This window comes from Rhinopithecus bieti, unplaced genomic scaffold (genome assembly GCF_001698545.2).
Source record: "Rhinopithecus bieti isolate Rb0 unplaced genomic scaffold, ASM169854v2 scaffold_26532, whole genome shotgun sequence".
Classification (NCBI taxonomy): Eukaryota; Metazoa; Chordata; class Mammalia; order Primates; family Cercopithecidae; genus Rhinopithecus; species Rhinopithecus bieti.
This window is the reverse complement of record NW_016812934.1, coordinates 2872086-2890174: the sequence shown is the minus strand read 5'-3', so window position 1 is coordinate 2890174 and position 18089 is coordinate 2872086. Positions and strand designations below refer to the sequence as shown.

Genomic DNA, 18089 nt, shown 5'->3' with positions numbered 1-18089 from the left:
TTATTCTAGTTAGCCATTCGTCTAATCTTTTTTCAAGGTTTTTAGCTTCTTTGCGATGGGTTCGAACATCTTCCTTTAACTCAGAGAAGTTCGTAATTACCAATCATCTGAAGACTTCTCTCAACTCGTCAAAGTCATTCTCTGTCCAGCTTTGTTCTGTTGCTGGGGAGGAGCTGCATTCCTTTGGAGGAGAATAGACGCTCTTATTTTTAGAATTTTCAGCTTTTCTGCTCTGGTTTCTCCCCGTCTTTGTGGTTTTATTTACCTTTGGTCTTTGAGGATGATGACATACAGATGGGGTTTTGGTCTGGATGTCCTTTCTGTTTGTCAGTTTTCCTTCTAAGAGTCAGGACCCTCAGCTGCAGGTCTGATGGAATTTGCTAGAGGTTCACTCCAGACCCTGTTTACCTGGATATCACCAGGGGAGCCTGCAGAACAGCAAATATTACAGAACAGCAAATGTTGCTGCCTGATCCTTCCTCTGGAAGCTTCGTCTCAGAGGGGTACCCAGCTGTATGAGGTGTCAGTTGGCCCCTACTGGGAGGTGTCTCTCAGTTGGCCCTACTGGGAGGTATCTCCCAGTTGGGCTACTCGGGGGTCAGGGACCCAATTGAGGAGGCAGTCTGTCTGTTCTCAGATTTCAAACTCCATGCTGGGAAAACCACTACTCTCTTCAAAGCTGTCAGACAGGGATGTTTAAGTCTGCAGAAGTTTCTGCTGCCTTTTGTTCAGCTATGCCCTGCCCCTAGATGTGGAGTCTACAGAGGCAGGCAGGCCTCCATGAACTGCAGTGAGTTCCACCCAGTTCGAACTTCCTGAGCACTTCGTTTACCTACTCAAGCATCAGCAATGGTGGATGCCCCTCCCCCAGCCTCACTGCCGCCTTGCAGTTCGATCTCAGACTGCTGTGCTAGCAGTGAGTGAGGCTAGGCGTGGGACCCTCCAAGCCAGGCATGGGATATAATCTCCTGGTGTGCCGTTTGCCAAGACCATTGGAAAAGCGCAGTATTAGGGTGGGAGTGTCCCAATTTTCCAGGTACCATCTGTCACGGCTTCCCTTGGCTAGGAGAGGAAATTCCCTGACCCCTTGCGCCTCCTGGGTGAGGCAATGCCCCACCCTGCTTCGGCTCACAGTCGTTCGTTGCACGCACTGTCCTGCACCCACTGTCCAACAAGCCCCAGTGAGATGAACCCGGTACCTCAGTTGGAAATGCAGAAATCACCCATCTTCCGCATCACTCACACTGGGAGCTATAGACTGGAGCTATTCCTATTCGGCCATCTTGGAACCTCCTGTTCAGAGTAATCTCTTATAATCTTTGGTATTTCTATGGTATCAGTTATAATGTCCCCTCTTTCATTTATTTAGAGAAAGTCTTCTTCAAAGAGAGAGTCTTCTGCCGGGCGCAGTGATTCACACCTGTGATCCCAGTACTTTGGGAGGCTAAGGAAGGCAGATCACAAGGTCAAAAGATCAAGACCATCCTGGCCAACCAACATGGTGAAACCCCATCTCTACTAAAAATAAAAAATTAGCTGGGCATAGTGGTGCACGCCTGTAGTCCCAGCTACTTGGGAGGCTGTGGCAGAAGAATTGCTTGCACCTGGGAGGCGGAGGTTGCAGTGAGCCAAGATTGTGCCACTGCACTCTAGCCTAGGCTACAGAGCAAGACTTCGTCTCAAAAGAAAAAAAAAAAGAGAGAGAGAGAGAGTCTTTTTTCTCTTTTTTTCTTAGTCTAGTTAAAGGTTTGTCAATTTTGTTTATCTCTTCAAAAAACAAACTCAATTTCATATAAAGAAGAAAATTTAAAGAACTAATACTTAATGTCTCTCAACCTCTTTCAAAAACTTGAAGAAGAGGGAATACTTCAAACTCATTTTGCAAGGCCAGCATTACCCTGATACCAAAGCCAGACAAGGATACTATAAGGAAAGAAAATTATAGGCCAATATTTCCAATAAATATAGATGCAAAAATCCTCAGCAAAATACTAGCAAACCGAGCTCAACAGTATATCATAAGAATCATTCACTATAATCAAATGGGATTTATCCCAGGGATGCAAGAATGGTTCAACATACAAAAATCAACAAATTTGATGCATCATATTTAAAGAATTAAGGACAAAAATCATATGATTATCACAATAGATGAAGAAAAAACATTTGAGAAAATTCAACATTCTTCCATAATAAAAACTGTCAACAAATTCGGTACAGAAAGAATGTACCCCAATACAATAAAGGCCATATGTGACAAACTCACAGCTAACATCACACTCAGTGGTGAAAACTTGAAAGCCTTTTCTCTAAGATCAGGAACAAGAAAAGGATACCCGATTTCTCACCATTTCTATTCAACATAGTACTGGAAGTCCTAGCCAGAACTGTTAGGCGAGAGAAAAAATAAAAGGCATCCAAATTAGAACAGAAGAACTTAAGTTGTCTCTGCAGACAACGTGATCTTATATATAGAAAACCCTAAGTCCTTCACCAGAAAACTGTTAGAATTAATAAACAAATTCAGTAAAATTACAGGATAGAAATTCAAAATACAAAAATCAGTAGAGTTTGTATGTAGTACAATGAATTATCTGAAAAAGAAATTTTTAAAAATCCTATTACATATAGCGGCAGTGAGGGGCTCACTGAGGTGCTCAGATTCTTGTAGCTGTGCTGGGATTTAACCACCATCATGTCAAGCAAAAGAGGAAACACCAAGACCACCAAGAAGTGCCCTTAGTGCACAACATCCAATGTGTTTGCTATGTTTGACCAGTCACAGATTCAGGAGTTCAAAGGGACCTTCAACATGATTGATTGGAACAGAGATGGTTTCATCAACAAGGAAGATTTGCAGGATGTGCTTGCTTCACTGGGGAAGAGTCCAACTAATGGGTATCCGGATGCCATGATGAATGAGGCTCCAGGCCCCATCAATTTCACCATGTTCCTCACCATGTTTGGTGAGAAGTTAAATGGCACAGATCCTGAAGATGTCATCAGAAATATTTTTGCTTGGTTTGATGAAGAAGTAACTGGCACAATTCGGGAAGATTACCTGTGAGAGCTGGTGACAACTATGGGGGATGGGTTCATGGATGAAGAAGTGGATGAGCTGTACAGAGAAGATCCTATTGACAAAAAGGGGAATTTAAATTACATTGAGTTCACACCCATCCTAAAACACGGAGCAGAAGACAAAGATGACTGAAAGAACTTCAAGTTCCAGCCAAACATTCCTTGTTGTCACTTTGGGTATTTCTGAGATTTTTCTCTTGCATGCCCTTAGCTTTACAGCTTTTGCATGTCCTGTTGTATTTATTCTCAGCCATTTGGGGCACATGTATCTTTATACTCAGACTGAAAATGGGACTTTCTATTAAAATCATTTTCAGAATAGAAAACAGGGTAATTGGCTGGGCGCGGTGGCTCATGGCTATAATCCCAGCACTTTGGGAGGCCGAGACAGGTGGATCACGAGGTCAGGAGTTCAAGACCAGCCTGACCAACATGATGAAACCTGGTCTCTACTAAAAATACAAAAATTAGCCAGCATGGTGGTGCACACCTGTAATCCCAGCTACTCTGGAGGCTGAGGCAGAAGAATTGCTTGAACCTAGAAGGCGGAGGTTGCAGTGAGCCAAGATCCTGCCACTGCACTCCAGCCTGGGTGACAGAGCGAGACGCCATCTCAAAAAAACAAAAAAGAAGCCAGGTGCAGTGGCTCATGCCTGTGATCCTAGCACTTTGGGAGGCCAAGGCGGGAGGATCACAAGGTCAGGAATTCAAGACCAACCTGACCAACATGGTGAAACCCAGTCTCTACTAAAAATACAAAAATTAGCTGGGCTTGGTGGCACAGGCCTGTAATCCCAGCTACTCAGGAGGCTGAGGCAGGAGAACTGCTTGAATTTCAGAGGTGGAGGTTGCAGTGATCTGAAATGGTGCCACTGCACTCCAGCCTTGGCGACAGAGCAAGACTCCATCTCAAAAAAAAAAAAAAAAAGAAAAGAAAAAAGAAAAAAGAAAAGAAAATAGAGTAATTTAACCTACCAGCCCCTCCCCATCACTGTGATCTATACAGAGTCAATATATTTTTTCTGAGAAAGTTATTTGCTCATTTTTTTTCTGAACCATAATTAAACTTTATGGTAAAATTTAAAAAAAAATTAAAAATCCTATTACAATAGCTACCAAAAAATGTAAACAGTAATAAATTTAACCAAGGAGGCAAAAGACTTATACACTTAAAATTATAAAACACTGATGAAAGAAATCAAGGAAGACACAAATAAATGGAAAGATATCCCAAGTTTATGGATAGGAAGAATTAATATTGTTAAAATGTCTATAATATCCAAAGTGATCTACAGATTCAATGCAATTTCTGTCAAAATACCAATGACATTTGTTCACAAAAATAGAAAAAAATCCTAGAATTTATATAAAGCCATAAAAGACCCCAAATAGCCAAAGCAATCTTGAGCAAAAAGAACAAAGCTAGAGACATCATACTACCTGACTTTAAAATACACTACAGGCTGCCGTTCTGAGCATGCTGCCCATGGGGTAATCCTGCTTCACAAGGAGCAGTAAAATATATTTTTAAATAAATAAAATAAAATACACTACAAAGCTATAGTAATCAATGCAGCATGGTACTGGCACAAAAATAGACACAGAGTCCAATGAAACAGAATAGAGAGTCTGGAAATATTAATAAATCCATGTGTTTATGGTCAATCGATCTTTCACAAAGGTGCCAAGAACACAAAGGAGAACGGACAATCTCTTTAGTAAATTGTGTTGGGAAAATTTATTGTGTATGAGACCAGCCTGGTCAACATAGCGAAAACTGGTCTCTACTAAAAATACAAAAATTAGCTAGGTGTGGTGGTGCACACCTGTAATCCCAGCTACTCAGGAGGCTGAGGCAGGAGAATCACTTGAACCCAGGAGGTGGAGGTTGCAGTAAGCCAAGATCATGCCACTACACTCCAGCCTGGGCAACAGAGTGAGACTCTGTCTCAAAACAAACAAACAAACAAACACCAAAATATAAGGAATGCTGTCTTAATCTCTCTGTGTTGCTATGAAGGAATACCTGAGGCTGGGTAATTTATAAAAGAAAGAGGTTTATTTGGCTCATGGTTCTACAGGCTGTATGAGAAGCATGGCACTGGCATCTGCATCTGAGGGATCAGGAAGCTTACAATCATGGCAGAAGGGGAAGGGGAGCCTGTGTGTGCAGAAATCACATAGTGAGAGAGAGAAGAAATGAGAGAGGGAGGAGGAGGTGACAGGCTGTTTTCAACAACCAGTTCTCTTGGGAACTAAGAGTGAGAACTCAGACCCTTGAGAATGGCATCCAGCCATTCATGAGAGACCCCTCATGACCCAAACACCTCCCACCAGGCCCCACCTCCAATAATGGAGATCAAATTTCAACATATGACTTGGCAGAGCCAAACTGTAGGAAACTCAAACAACTCAACAGGAAAAAACAAATAATCTGATTTTTAAAATGGGCAAAGGATCTGAACAGACATTTCTCAAAAGCAGGCATACAATGAATGGTCAATAGGTTTATGAAAAAATGCTCAAAATTACTAGTCATCAAAGAAATGCTAATTAAAAGCACAAAGAAATATACCTCACACCTGTTAGAATGACTCTTATCATAAAGACATATGATAACAAGTATTGGAGAGAGAGTGGAGAAAAGCGAACCTTTGCACACTGTTGGTGGGAATGTAACTTTGTGTAGCTATTACGGAAAGCAGTATGGAGGTCCTTCAAATAATTAAAAATAGAACTATCATAGGATCCAGCAATCCCACTACTGGGTGTATATACAAAGAAATGAAATCAGTATATTGAAGAGATATCTGCACTCCCATGTTCATTGCAGCATTATTCACAATATGCAAGATGTAGAATCAACTTAAGTGTCCATGAATAAATGAATGGATAAAGAAAATGTGGTACGGTTATCTCCTAGTATCCATAGGACCTTCCCCAGATACTAAAATCCACAGATGCTCAAGTCCCTTACATAAAGTGGTGTGGTATTTGCATATAACCTGTGCATATCCTCCTGCACACTTTACATCATCTCTAGATTACTTATAACTCCTAATACAATGTGAACGTTCTGTAAATGGTTATTACATTGTCTTATTTAGGAAACAAAGACAAAAAGTCTGTACGTGTTCTGTACAGATGCAACTATTCATATTTTTCTCAAATATTTCAATCCATAGTTGGTGGAATCCACCGATGCAGAACTCACAGATATGAAGGGTCCACTGCACATATACACAATGGAATACTAGTCAGCCTGAAAAAAGAAGGAAATTCTGTCAATAAGATGGATGGAATTGGGGGATATTGTGTTAAGTGAAATAAACTAGGCACAGAAAAACAAATACCACATAATCTCACTTATATGTGGAACCTAAAAATGTTGAGCTCATAAAAGCAGGAATAGAATAGTGGGCCCTGGGGGTTGAGAGTGGGGCTGAGATATTGATCAAACAGCACAAAATTTCAGTTAGACAGGAGGAATAAATTCAAAAGATCTATTGTACAACATGGTGATTATAGGTAATAACAATGCATTCTTGAAAATTGCTAAGAGAGTAGATTTTAAGTGTTCTCACCACAAAAAAGTATGGGAAGTAATGCATATGTTAATTAGCTCGATTTAGCCATTCTACAATGTATACATATTTCAAAACAACATATTGTATGCAACAAATATATACTCTAAAAATGAATAAAAATAAGTAAGTGGGCCAGGCACACTGGCTCACGCCTGTAATCCCAGCACTTTGGGAGGCCAAGGCAGGCGGATCACTTGAGGTCAGGAGTTCAAGACCAGCCTGGCCAACATGGTGAAGCCCTATCTCTACTAAAAATACAAAATTAGCCAGGCGTGGTGGCACGCACCTGTAGTCCCAGCTACTTGGGAGACTGAGGCAGAATAATTGCTTGAACCCAGGAGGCAGAGGTTGCAGTGAGCCGAGATCATGCTACCGCACTGCAGTCATCTCACAAAAAAAAAAAAAAGTGCATCTGAAGTTGAAAACCACTTCACTAAATCACTTATAAGGCCTATATAGCTGTAAGCTTCTATCATTCCTTCTTTTTTTTTTTTTTTTTTGAGATGGAGTCTTGTTCTGTTGCCCTGGCTGGAGTGCAGTGGTGCAATCTCGGCTCACTGCAACTTCTGCCTCCCAGGTTCAAGCAATTCTCATGTCTGAGCCTCCTGAGTCGCTGGGCCTACAGATGCATGCCACCATGCCTGGCTAATTTTTGTATTTTTAGTAGAGACAGGGTTTCACCATGTTGGCCAGGTTGGTCTCGAACTCCTGACCTCAAGTGATCTGCCCACCTCGGCCTCCCAAAGTGCTGGGATTACAGGCATGAACCACCACACCCAGCCTTTCATAATAAAGAAAGATATCTTAGCATTCCATGCAACTAGTTAAATGAAACAGCTTAATTGCCATCGTTCCTGGATTTAGATATTCACATATATATTGCATGCATATTACAATTTGACACAAGAACTATACTGGGGATCTGATGGTGAGCAAGGCAGATGCAGTCTCCTCTCACAGAACCAACAATCTCATGGAAGAAGAGTTAAATAGACACACCCCAGTGTGTCTACGCCGGAGATTGTTAGGGTATAATGGGAGTACATAGAAGGGACATCCTCAGTAAATCTTAAATTTTATTATTCAAATTCTCTAAATAAAAATCAAAACATCCTTCTGTATGCTTGGTATTCTATTTACCTGGTCTAGCAGCTTATGATAGTGCAACATGTGCCAAAAAGAAAAGTTAGAGATTTGAAGTTTCAGGTTTGTGTTTGCTGTCTGTTTGTACACACAAATAAATGCTCGACACTGGACATCAGTGTAGCCCCGAAACAAAAGCAAGAATGAAATTCTCTCCTTTCACCCCCTTCCTACCCGGAAGGCACTTTTAAAGACATTGCATTGCTTGTATAAAATTTAGACTTTCATTTACAATCTGCTTGAGTTCAGAATAGCAATAAGATGGAACCTATCTCAAGGACTCAACTAATGATGCATGCCATTTCATTTAAATAATAAATGGACCACATTCTGATGTTCTGGCTCTTTGGAGAAATTATCAACACTGTGATTTACATAGAAATAGACATGATTTGAAATCAAAAGAAAGTCTTCACTCACAGAACAGCTCTTGCATTAGGTAATTTTTGCTGAAATAAGCTTTTTTTCCTAAAAAGCTAAGAAGGATAAAATCATGTGATTGTTAAACCAAATTAATTCCATTTTAATTTTCTAAAGCAATGGGTCACAGTTAAAGTATTGGGGGACCGATATTAACTCTTTCAAGTAATATATACTGCAGTGGTCTTGAATAGTATCCTAGCAAACTAGAAATATTCAGGAAATTTCCAGTAGAATATATATTGAATGCCAGCATCGTCACATGAGGATCAGTGCTGTTGTATTAACTTTGCATTATATTAGCTGACACATGAGGCATATATAGACAAAAGATCAGAGTTCCCCAGCAGTGAAGACACGAAACTTTCATAAACACGGGCTTCCCTCCTTCAGCCATAGCACGGAGCACGCGCCACTCTGCCTGGTGCAGTGCTATCCACGGACTAGGTACGAAAGGATGGCCACTCAGGTCTCATGGTGCCGGGGGTCTGTGGCTTCCTCCTCAGGCAAGCAAATGCGTGGTTTTTCTGCCACTAACTTCAGGCAATGAAAACTTTTTATATGAAGAGTGTTGTCAGTTCACTCCCCAATCCACTCTTGCTATGTTCTCTCTGGCACTCTGATTTTTCCCCATATACTCTGGCATCAATTCCAACTCACCCCATGTATAAAACAAAGTGGGTTTTATTTTATTTTAATGTCTTATCATCCTTCCAAATTCAACATGCCCAGAATTGAGCCTCACAGCTTCCCTGGGGCCTCTGTATTTCCCAGGCAATCAGCTCTCCCTCCTTATTTTTAGTGTCTGACACCAGTAGACACCATCCTCTTCCTCATCATTCTTACTAGAAAGCTTGGTGTTGTTTTGGACTTTTTTCTCTACTTAATACTTTACTTCCAAGCCCCAGTGAGCTCTGCCATTTCTTCCTCTTCATTCCAGTTCCTTCCACCCTGCCTCAGCCCCTTGTGGGTTTGTGTCCCAATAACCTAAGAATCTCTTCCTAGTCTCCTTTGCCTCCCACATTATCTTTAAGCCATCCGGACTACATTCTGTTGCTAGACAAATTTTCCTAGTCAGCCTCTCCTGTTTCTGGAAACTCCCAGTGCTTCCCTACCAATGAATGCACTGCTGAGTATAACAATAACAGTGATGACAGCAACAACCTCTACCACGTCTAAGCACTTCTGTGCCAGGCCTGGGACAGACACTTTATACACACACCATCACGGATTTTTACAAAAGCCGCACGGAGTAGCTATGATCATCCCTGGCTCACAGCGAAGGAAACAGAGCATCAGAGCATTTAAATGACTTCCACATGGACAGGGCAGAGTTCCAAGTCCAAGTCTAACCCCGTACTGTATGTGTTATGCCATGTTGCTTTCAAAAAGCTTGGATTTCCAGTTTGGTTCAAATGTGAGCAGAACCTTCTGATCTAACCTTATTGCTTACTGCTCTCTGACAGGTACCTACTACTTAGGAAGGTCCAGTGTGTGTCCCTTGAATGCTCTCCTCCCTACCTTTGCCTTAGTGTACCCCTCACCCCAGGAATGTTCTCTCTTCTACCTTCTGTTTATCTAAACGTTATTCATTCTCCAAGGTCCTGATCAAGTTCAACCTTCACCATAGGCTACTCTCAAAACAGTGTAGTTCACCCTGGTATTCTCTCTTCTAAGAGTTAACACGTGGTCAGTCCTCCACACTTCATTTGTTCACAGTTTTGTCTCTCCAGTTAGACACGAAACTAGAGTATAATAGGCAGGGTGCAGTGGCTCACATCTGTTATCCCAGCACTTCGAGAGGCTGAGATGGGAGGATCGCTTGAACCCAGGAATTTGAGACCAGCCTGGGCAATGTAGTGAGACCCTGTCTCTACAAAAAATACAAAAATTAGCCAGGCATGGTGTCGTGTGCCTGTAGTCCCAGCTACTGGAAAGGCTGAGGTGGGAGGATCTCTGGAGGGCAGGAGTTTGAGGCTGCAGTGAACCATGATTGTGCCACTCTACTCCAGCCTAGGCAATAGAGTGAGACCCTGTCTCAAAAACAATAACAACAACAAAAGAATATAGAGTAGAATGAAGAAATCATGGAAATGCTTAGCAGGCCAACAGTACCTGTGGTTTTTTCATTGTTGTTTGTTTTGTTTTTGAGACGGAGTTTCACTCTTGTTGCCCAGGCTGGAGGCAATGGCATGATCTCGGCTCACTGCAACCCCCACCTCCTGGGTTCAAGTGAATCTCCTGCCTCAGCCTCCTGAGTAGCTGGGATTACAGGCATGCACCCCCACACCTAGCTAATTTTGTATTTTAGTAGAGACGTATTTTCACCATATTGGCCAGGCTGGTCTTGAACTCCTGACCTCAGGCCTCAGGAGACCCACCCGCCTTGGCCTCCCAAAGTGCTGGGATTATAGGCATGAGCCACCGTGCCCGACCCAGACCTGTGTTTTGATTCTATTTTCTGGCTGTGGGAACTCAGACACACGACTTGCCTTCTTGAAGCTGTTTCCTCTTCTGTAAAAGAAGATAAGAATCCATATCTGACAGGGTCGTTACACAGTATAATGAGATAAAAACATGTAAGGCCCTTTCCAGAGTGCTTGGCAGCCTCTAAAACACATGTGAGTTTCTTTCCTCTTTGAGGGTAAGGCCATGACTCAGACTTTCAGAGCGATAACAGGTGATTAGCTACAGTTCATGGGCTTTACAGGATACTGAGTTGCTTGTTCGAACTGAGGCTTCGAGATGCAAGAGAAAGTATTCCAAGTATCCAGAACCAATTTCAGGACACCTCTCACTCCAAGGGGAGAGAGAAGAGAGTGAGAGCAGATTGGGGAAGTGAATCTGTGATAAGAATTTCCCTGAAGGGAAAGCAGGGACTCGAACAGATACTTGAATATCCACGTTCATGGCAGCATTATTCACAATAGTCAAAACGTGGAAGCAACCAAGTGATCACTGACACCTGCATGCATAAACAAAATGTGGAATGCACACACAGTGGAATGTTACTCAGCCTTAAAAAGAAAGGTAATTCTACCACATACTGCACCATGGATGAACCTTGAACAGATTATGCTGCTAGGTACCGATTCTAGGTACTTATATGAGGTACCTGGAATGTTGTATGGAATGTCGTATGTTTCCTATAAGTACCTATTGTAGGTACTTACATGAGGTACCTGAAATAGTCAAATTCACAGAGACAGAAAATAGAATGGTGGTTTCCAGGGGTGGGGAGAGAAGGAAATAGTGTTTAATGGGAACAGGATTTCAATTAGGGGTGAAAATTTTCTGCTTATGGATGATGGTGATGGTTTCATGAGAATATGAATATATTTAGTGCAAAGGAACTATACACTTAAAGGTGATAGATTTTATGTTACATGTATTTCACCACAATAAATAATTTTTTAAAAGAAAGAAAGAAAGAAAAAGACAGGGTGGAAAAGTGATGCAGCCTGCCCAAATTTTCACCCAATGGCAAGAGGACAGCCTGCACTGAGCAGGTTTACAAGGACATGAGGAACACAAGTGAAGTCCCATTTTTCTTTACAGCACCTGAGTCCTCTTGTTCAAAGGGCAAGTGACACAAGTATGGAAAAACTGACTCAAATGGGCTTAAACTATAAAGTGAATTTATTGGCTAAGACAACTGCTCTAGACCTGTGGTTATCAAACTTCAAGGAGCAGGCGAAGCTTGTGAAAATGCAGCTGGCTGGACCCCACCCCATGCTTCTGACTCAGGAGGGCTGGGGTGGGACGTGAGGGTTTGGCTTTGCAGTCACTGCTATGGGACGCAGAGGCTGCTCTGAGAGCCCTGTGTCCTGGAACGCGCATGTGTCACGGGTCTGGGGCTCTGCTTCCCCAGTCTCTTGCTTTTCTCCTCCGTCTTCCAATTTACCTGCAAGCTGATTCTCCCCACGAGAGCTGAAGTGTCTGCCCCAGCTCCAGGTCTCACTTCTGCATACCACATTGTCTACAACAGGAGAAACGCCCTGTGTCCCCAGCATTCCTGGAACAAGCCAAACTAGATCACTTTAGATCTGAAGTCCCCTTCAACTAGTTACCCTGGCCAGGTGTGGAGGCTGTGGATTGGCCTCTGCTTGGTGCTGGGGGTGCCTCCAACTTCTCTGGAACCACTGGATCCCAAAGGGAAGCTTGGGGGGAGAAATAGATGGCGGTGGCCGGGCGCGGTGGCCCATGCCTATAATCCTAGCACTTAAGGAGACCAAGGCAGGCGGATCACCTGAGGTCAGGAGTTCGAGACCAGCCTGACCAACAGGATGAAACCCCATCTCGACTAAAAATACAAAAATTAGCTGGGCATGGTGGCTAATGCCTATAATCCCAGCTACTCGGGAAGCTGAGGCAGGAGAATCACTTGAACCCAGGAGGTGGAGGTTGCAGTGAGCTGAGATCGCACCATTGCACTCCAACCTGGGCAACAAGAGTGAGAAAGAAAGAAAGAATGAACGAATGAAAGAAAGGAAGGAAGGAAGGAAGGAAGGAAGGAAGGAAGGCAGGAAGGAAGGAAAGGAAAGAAAAGAAAAGAGAGAGATGGTGGGGAGGAAGTCAACAGATGTCTCCAACTAAGGGAGGAGACCAACCCTCATATTGTCTTATGCCCAGTTTCTGCCTCCAAAGAAAGAAAAGTAAAACTAAAAGGCAGAAATGAAATCCACAAGCAGACAGCCCAGCACCACACCCTGGGCCTGGTAGTTAAAGATCGACCCCTGACTTAATCGATTATCTATAGATTACAGACATTGTATAGAAAAGCACTGTGAAAATCCCTATCCTGTTTTGTTCCGATCTAATTACTGGTGCATGCAGCCCCCAGTCACGTACTCTCTGCTTGCTCAATCGATCACCACCCTCTTCCGCGCACCCCCTTAGAGTTGTGAGCCCTTAAAAGGGACAGGAATTGCTCACTCAGGGACCTCAGTTCTTGAGGCAGGAGTCTTGCCAATGCCCCTGGCCAAATAAATCCCTTCCTTCTTTAACTCGGTGTCTGAGGAGTTTTGTCTGTGGCTCATCCTGCTACACAACCCCAGAGGAGAAGCTTGAGGTGGGTAGAGGTTAGACCACACGAGCCACGCTCAGGGGATTAGACCTGAGCCTGAAACCAGAGGACAACCACGGAATGATTCGAATCAGAGGAGGGACATAATCCATTTCAGCAAGATGGCTCAAGCACAAGTTGGAGGAAGGACTGGGGAGGAAGACTTGGAAGGTTCAGGATAGCAGCAACGCTGAGCGGTCTCCCTGACCCTTGCATCCTGCCCTTTAGAGGCCTGAACCTATCCTGGGCATTCCCCACCTCACACCATGGTCTATTTTTTCTTTCTTCTCTTTCTTCAGACACTTCATACCTTCTAGCATGCTGCATTCTTCACTTATTATGTTTATTATTTCTTATTTGTCTGCCCTGCTAGAATATCAGCTCCATGAAGGCAGGAATCTTTGTTTGTTGGATTCAGTGATGTATCCCCAGTACCTTGAACAGTGTCTGGCACATAATAGATGCTCAATACAAGTTTGTTGAATGAATGAATTTCATATGAGAACTCACTGTATTTGTCTCTGTGTCTGTCTAAGCTGGTCCTTTTGCCTCAATTCTCTTATTCTATTTCACCTTCAAACTTTCCAGGTTTAACACAGGCTTCAGCCTGGAATTCTTCCCTGATTACAAACCTTGAGCTGCCACCACCCATTCCCTGTATTCCCTTGACATCCACTTGTCACAGTGCATTGTTCTCTCCTGCCTCTCCCATAAACTGGTGTCTCCAAGAGGGCAGGACAGGATGTTATTGGTCTCTACACTGCAAACATATAGCACAGTGCCTGATGTGTTGGAGCAGCAACAAGTTTGTTGAATTAATGAGCCGATGAACAGTTACATAAACGAACAAGTACTGCCCAATTAGTACTTGTTAAATACAAGAACAAGAAACAAAACACAAGTGGCTCTGATAGTTGTTTTTCTGTGTAGCCATTCTCATCCCTGATAACAACAAATAGAAAAATGATTTCGCTTGCCTGAGGTCTACTTGTTCTAGTTCTGCTGTGCTCACAATAGCTTGCTCTTTGAATCCATTAATGGCAAAGCCTCCCTTCAGAAACTGTCATTTAAGAGTCTCTGCCATAAGAGCTGAGCTCTTATGTTTAGCAGCAGAGATGGATTTGACTGAAGGTTGGAACAAAATCAATTTTCGTTGTGGCTGCAGCTCTGCCGCTACTGCAGAGCCAGCTACCAAACCCAAGTTAGCAAGGACAGCCTCAGCAGGGCCACCCATCCTGGAGACACCGACAGCACAGCCAGGACAGAGGGGGCTCACGAGGGTCACACACAGCTCCAGTTGCCCTGAACACAGCCTGGCTGTGATCTTTTCCACGTAGCTCTCAGGCTTGGTTTCCTTCCTCAGGCAAGGAAGGACATACCTTGACAGACCTATCTGGCAAGCCAAGTTCTCTGGATCTGTCCCTCTCTCAGGAAATTATCTTTACTTATATAATTGCAGATTTTTTTAATAGCTGGAAGGAATTTTCAACATCATCCCAACCACAATTTGCCACATTTATAGATACAAACATTGGGTTAGGGGCTTAATTGTGGCAGCAAACAAAAGGCTATCGTTGATGATTCTGACAACAAAGAAGCTCTCTAACTTGTGGCTCACATTCTACCCAGCATCCTAACAAATGTCTGGAATGGATCACAAAGAAAGGGCTGGTCCCACACATGGGATGCCATCCTGACAGTCCTGCCATGCTAAAGTCATTCTTCCTCGATTGTTCTGACCCGCAGGGATCCCCTTGTCCCTTGGTTTCTAGAGCATTCAGTTGGAACCAGTTTATGATGTTGTAATACCTACTATCTCAGCATTCTTGGCTTCGTGTGTGCCTCTTCTCTGTCGTCTTCTGAAATGAATCCTGGGCTTTTTGAGACAGAAGCCATATTGATGGTTATTATATAATCCTCAAAGTGCACAACACAGCTCTTGACACAGGAGAACTCCTCAGCAAATACATGTAGATTTATTCTTGCTGGGAGAGTAAAACTTCATGTGATGCCACATCTTACTTAAGATGGAGCAGTCCCACCATCTTTGCACAAAAACAGCATTTTAATAAGTGATGGTACATTCAATACTGAAAATGATCTGCATTCAATACCAAAAACAATCTCAAAAGGTAATCTGTGAACAACTTCCTCCACTGCTTTCATCGGTCTTTCATATATCATTTTATTCTCCAAGAAGTCAGACAATACTATTTGCTTTACTAAAAATAATGGTGCTTTACTATTTACATTAACAACCATTTATTGAATGCCTACAATGTGCAAAGCATGGTTTCAGGTAACTTGGGGTTACAAAGAAACACACAAAATAACCTTTTCTCTCAAAAAACTTAACCTACCATAAGAGGCAAATAAACATATAAATCCAACACAATGAAAGGCAGAATGAGATAAATTTCATGAAATAAGTTGACCGAAGTACACTGAGAATACAGAAGAGACATAGAAATGTAGAATTCAGGGTGGAAAGTCTTTAAAAGTCCTCCAGTCCAAGTCTCCAAAGAGGCCTACAATCCCCTCTACCATGACATCAAATGACCAGGTATCATAGCTTATGTTTGAACAGCTCCCATGACAGGAACTCATTATCTCCAAGCCTCCTATTTCTAAACTGTGTATTTTTCTCCTATCAATTGGTGCGTGTGAGATCCCATGTCTAATCACTGGTGCAATCCACTGTCCTTTCCTATGTGGCACTGGGCACACCTGTCAGTAATCTATTACATGCTAATATCCTGGAATACTGCTTCTATATATGTCTAGAGTTTCTATACAAGTAATATCAAAACATTTACAAAAACAGAATTTTGCCAGGCAAGGTGGCTCATGCCTGTAATCCCAACACTTTGGGAGTCCGAGGTGGGTGGATCACCTGAGGTCAGGAGTTCGAGACCAGCCTGACCAACATGGAGATACCCCGTCTCCACTAAAAATACAAAAGTAGCCTGGCGAGGTGGTGCATGCCTGTAATCCCAGCTACTCAGGAGGCTGAGGTGGGAGAATTGCTTGAACCCGGGAAGCTGAGGTTGCAGTGAACTGAGATCACACCATTGCACTCCAGCCCGGGCAACAAGAGCGAAACTCTATCTCAAAAAAGAAAAAAAGCAAAACAAAACAAAAAACCAGAATTTCAGCCTGGCCATCACGGTGAAATCCCGCCTCTATCAAAAAACACAAAAATTAGCCAGGCATGGTGGCGTGTGCCTGTTGTCCCAACTACCCAGGAGGCTGAGGTGGGAGAATCACCTGAACCCAGGAGGTGGAGGCTGTAGTGAGCCAAGATCATGCCACTACACTCCAGCCTGGGTGACAGAGTGAGAGCCTGTCTCAAAACAATAACAACAACAACAAAGACAAAAAACAAAACACAGAATTGAAATGATGAGATAAAGATGAAAGATATAATACTTATGAAATGATCTCAAAGTTTATTTTGTTAACATTATCCACCCCCTTTGCCCTCATTATAATTATACTATTATTAATAATGCTCTAAATGCTTAATCATGATGGCCTCACAGTATGATGGGCTAATATCTCAAGACATAGTATGCCCTTCCAGCTTGATTTATTGTTAGTGATAGCAGATGTAAATTCATAGTTCAAATAGTCTTCCTGTTCACTTCAACTGTGTTCAGCCAACTTCTCAGCAGATTTGAATTTATGTGCTGACAAAGAGTGTGTGGCTGACAAAGAGCTAATTCTCAGTGTTGAAGAAGTGCCAGCTCTGCCTTTTCCTTGCTGTTCTCTTGTGCTTAGATGTTTTGCAGTCATCAGTTTTTCGACATTTAGCCATTTTGTTGGAACTACTTTAGTTAAATCAAGACAATATCCTCACTGGGTCCACTTAGTCGACCACACATCACAATAACTCTGAAAGCCAGCCAAGGAGTGCAGCTGTCTTTGTCAACTCTCCACACTATGGAACCCTTGCTCTTCCCTTGGGACATCTCAAGTGTGTAAGGGACAAAATACCTATTTGCTTCCTGTGTACCCCAGTGGATCATCACATCCTGGCTCCCTTAGGAGATCACTTTTTACAGGGATCTCCATTTGGTTTTCTGCAAGCTCTGAGGGTGAGAGAGCTCTTCCTTTCATTGAGTTAAAACCAAGTTGTATGACAGCCAGCCAGTCTGCTCCCTCTCTGACATGAACTCCATGGGCCTTGGGTCTTTCTTTTTTCTTTCTTTCCTTCTTTCTTTTCTTGAGACAGAGTCTCTCTCTGTTCCCCAGGCTGGAGTATAGTGGTAGAAACATGGCTCACTGCAGCCTCACTTTCCAAAACTCAAGCAATCCTCCCATCTCAGCCTCCCGAGTAGTTGGGACTACAGGTGTGTGCCAACATGCCTAGCTAAATTTTTCAAATTTTTTTTGTAGAGATGGGGTCTCACTATATTGCCCAGGCTGGTCTTGAACTCCTGGGCTCAAGTAATCCTTCAGTCTCAGCCTCCCAAACTGCTGGGATTACAGGTGTAAGCCACCACGCCTGGCTTCCCCTCGGGTCATTCTGCCATACCTGATGTCCCCAGACAACTCCTTGTGGGTGTAGCCCTGGGTGTCAGCATAATGTCTGTAGTGCTCTCTGTTCCTCAGCATCTTTTTCTGCTAGATATACACTGCTTACAGCTCTCTGATCTGCCCTCTACCAGTCAGTCCTGATGCCACTGGTATTCCAGCCTGTCAAAAGAGAAAAAAAAAAGATAGAGATAGAGATGGGGTGGGTGGGTACTAGTTTGTAAACATAATTCTTGTTTTCATGCAGAAAATCTGAA

The 18089-nt window shown here is 42.9% G+C and overlaps 1 pseudogene; it reads left to right on the top strand.

Annotated features, from left to right (window-relative positions):
• The first annotated feature begins 2686 nt into the window (after positions 1 to 2686).
• LOC108512195 (myosin regulatory light polypeptide 9 pseudogene) lies at positions 2687 to 3214 on the top strand (annotated as a pseudogene).
• The last annotated feature ends 14875 nt before the right edge of the window (positions 3215 to 18089 follow it).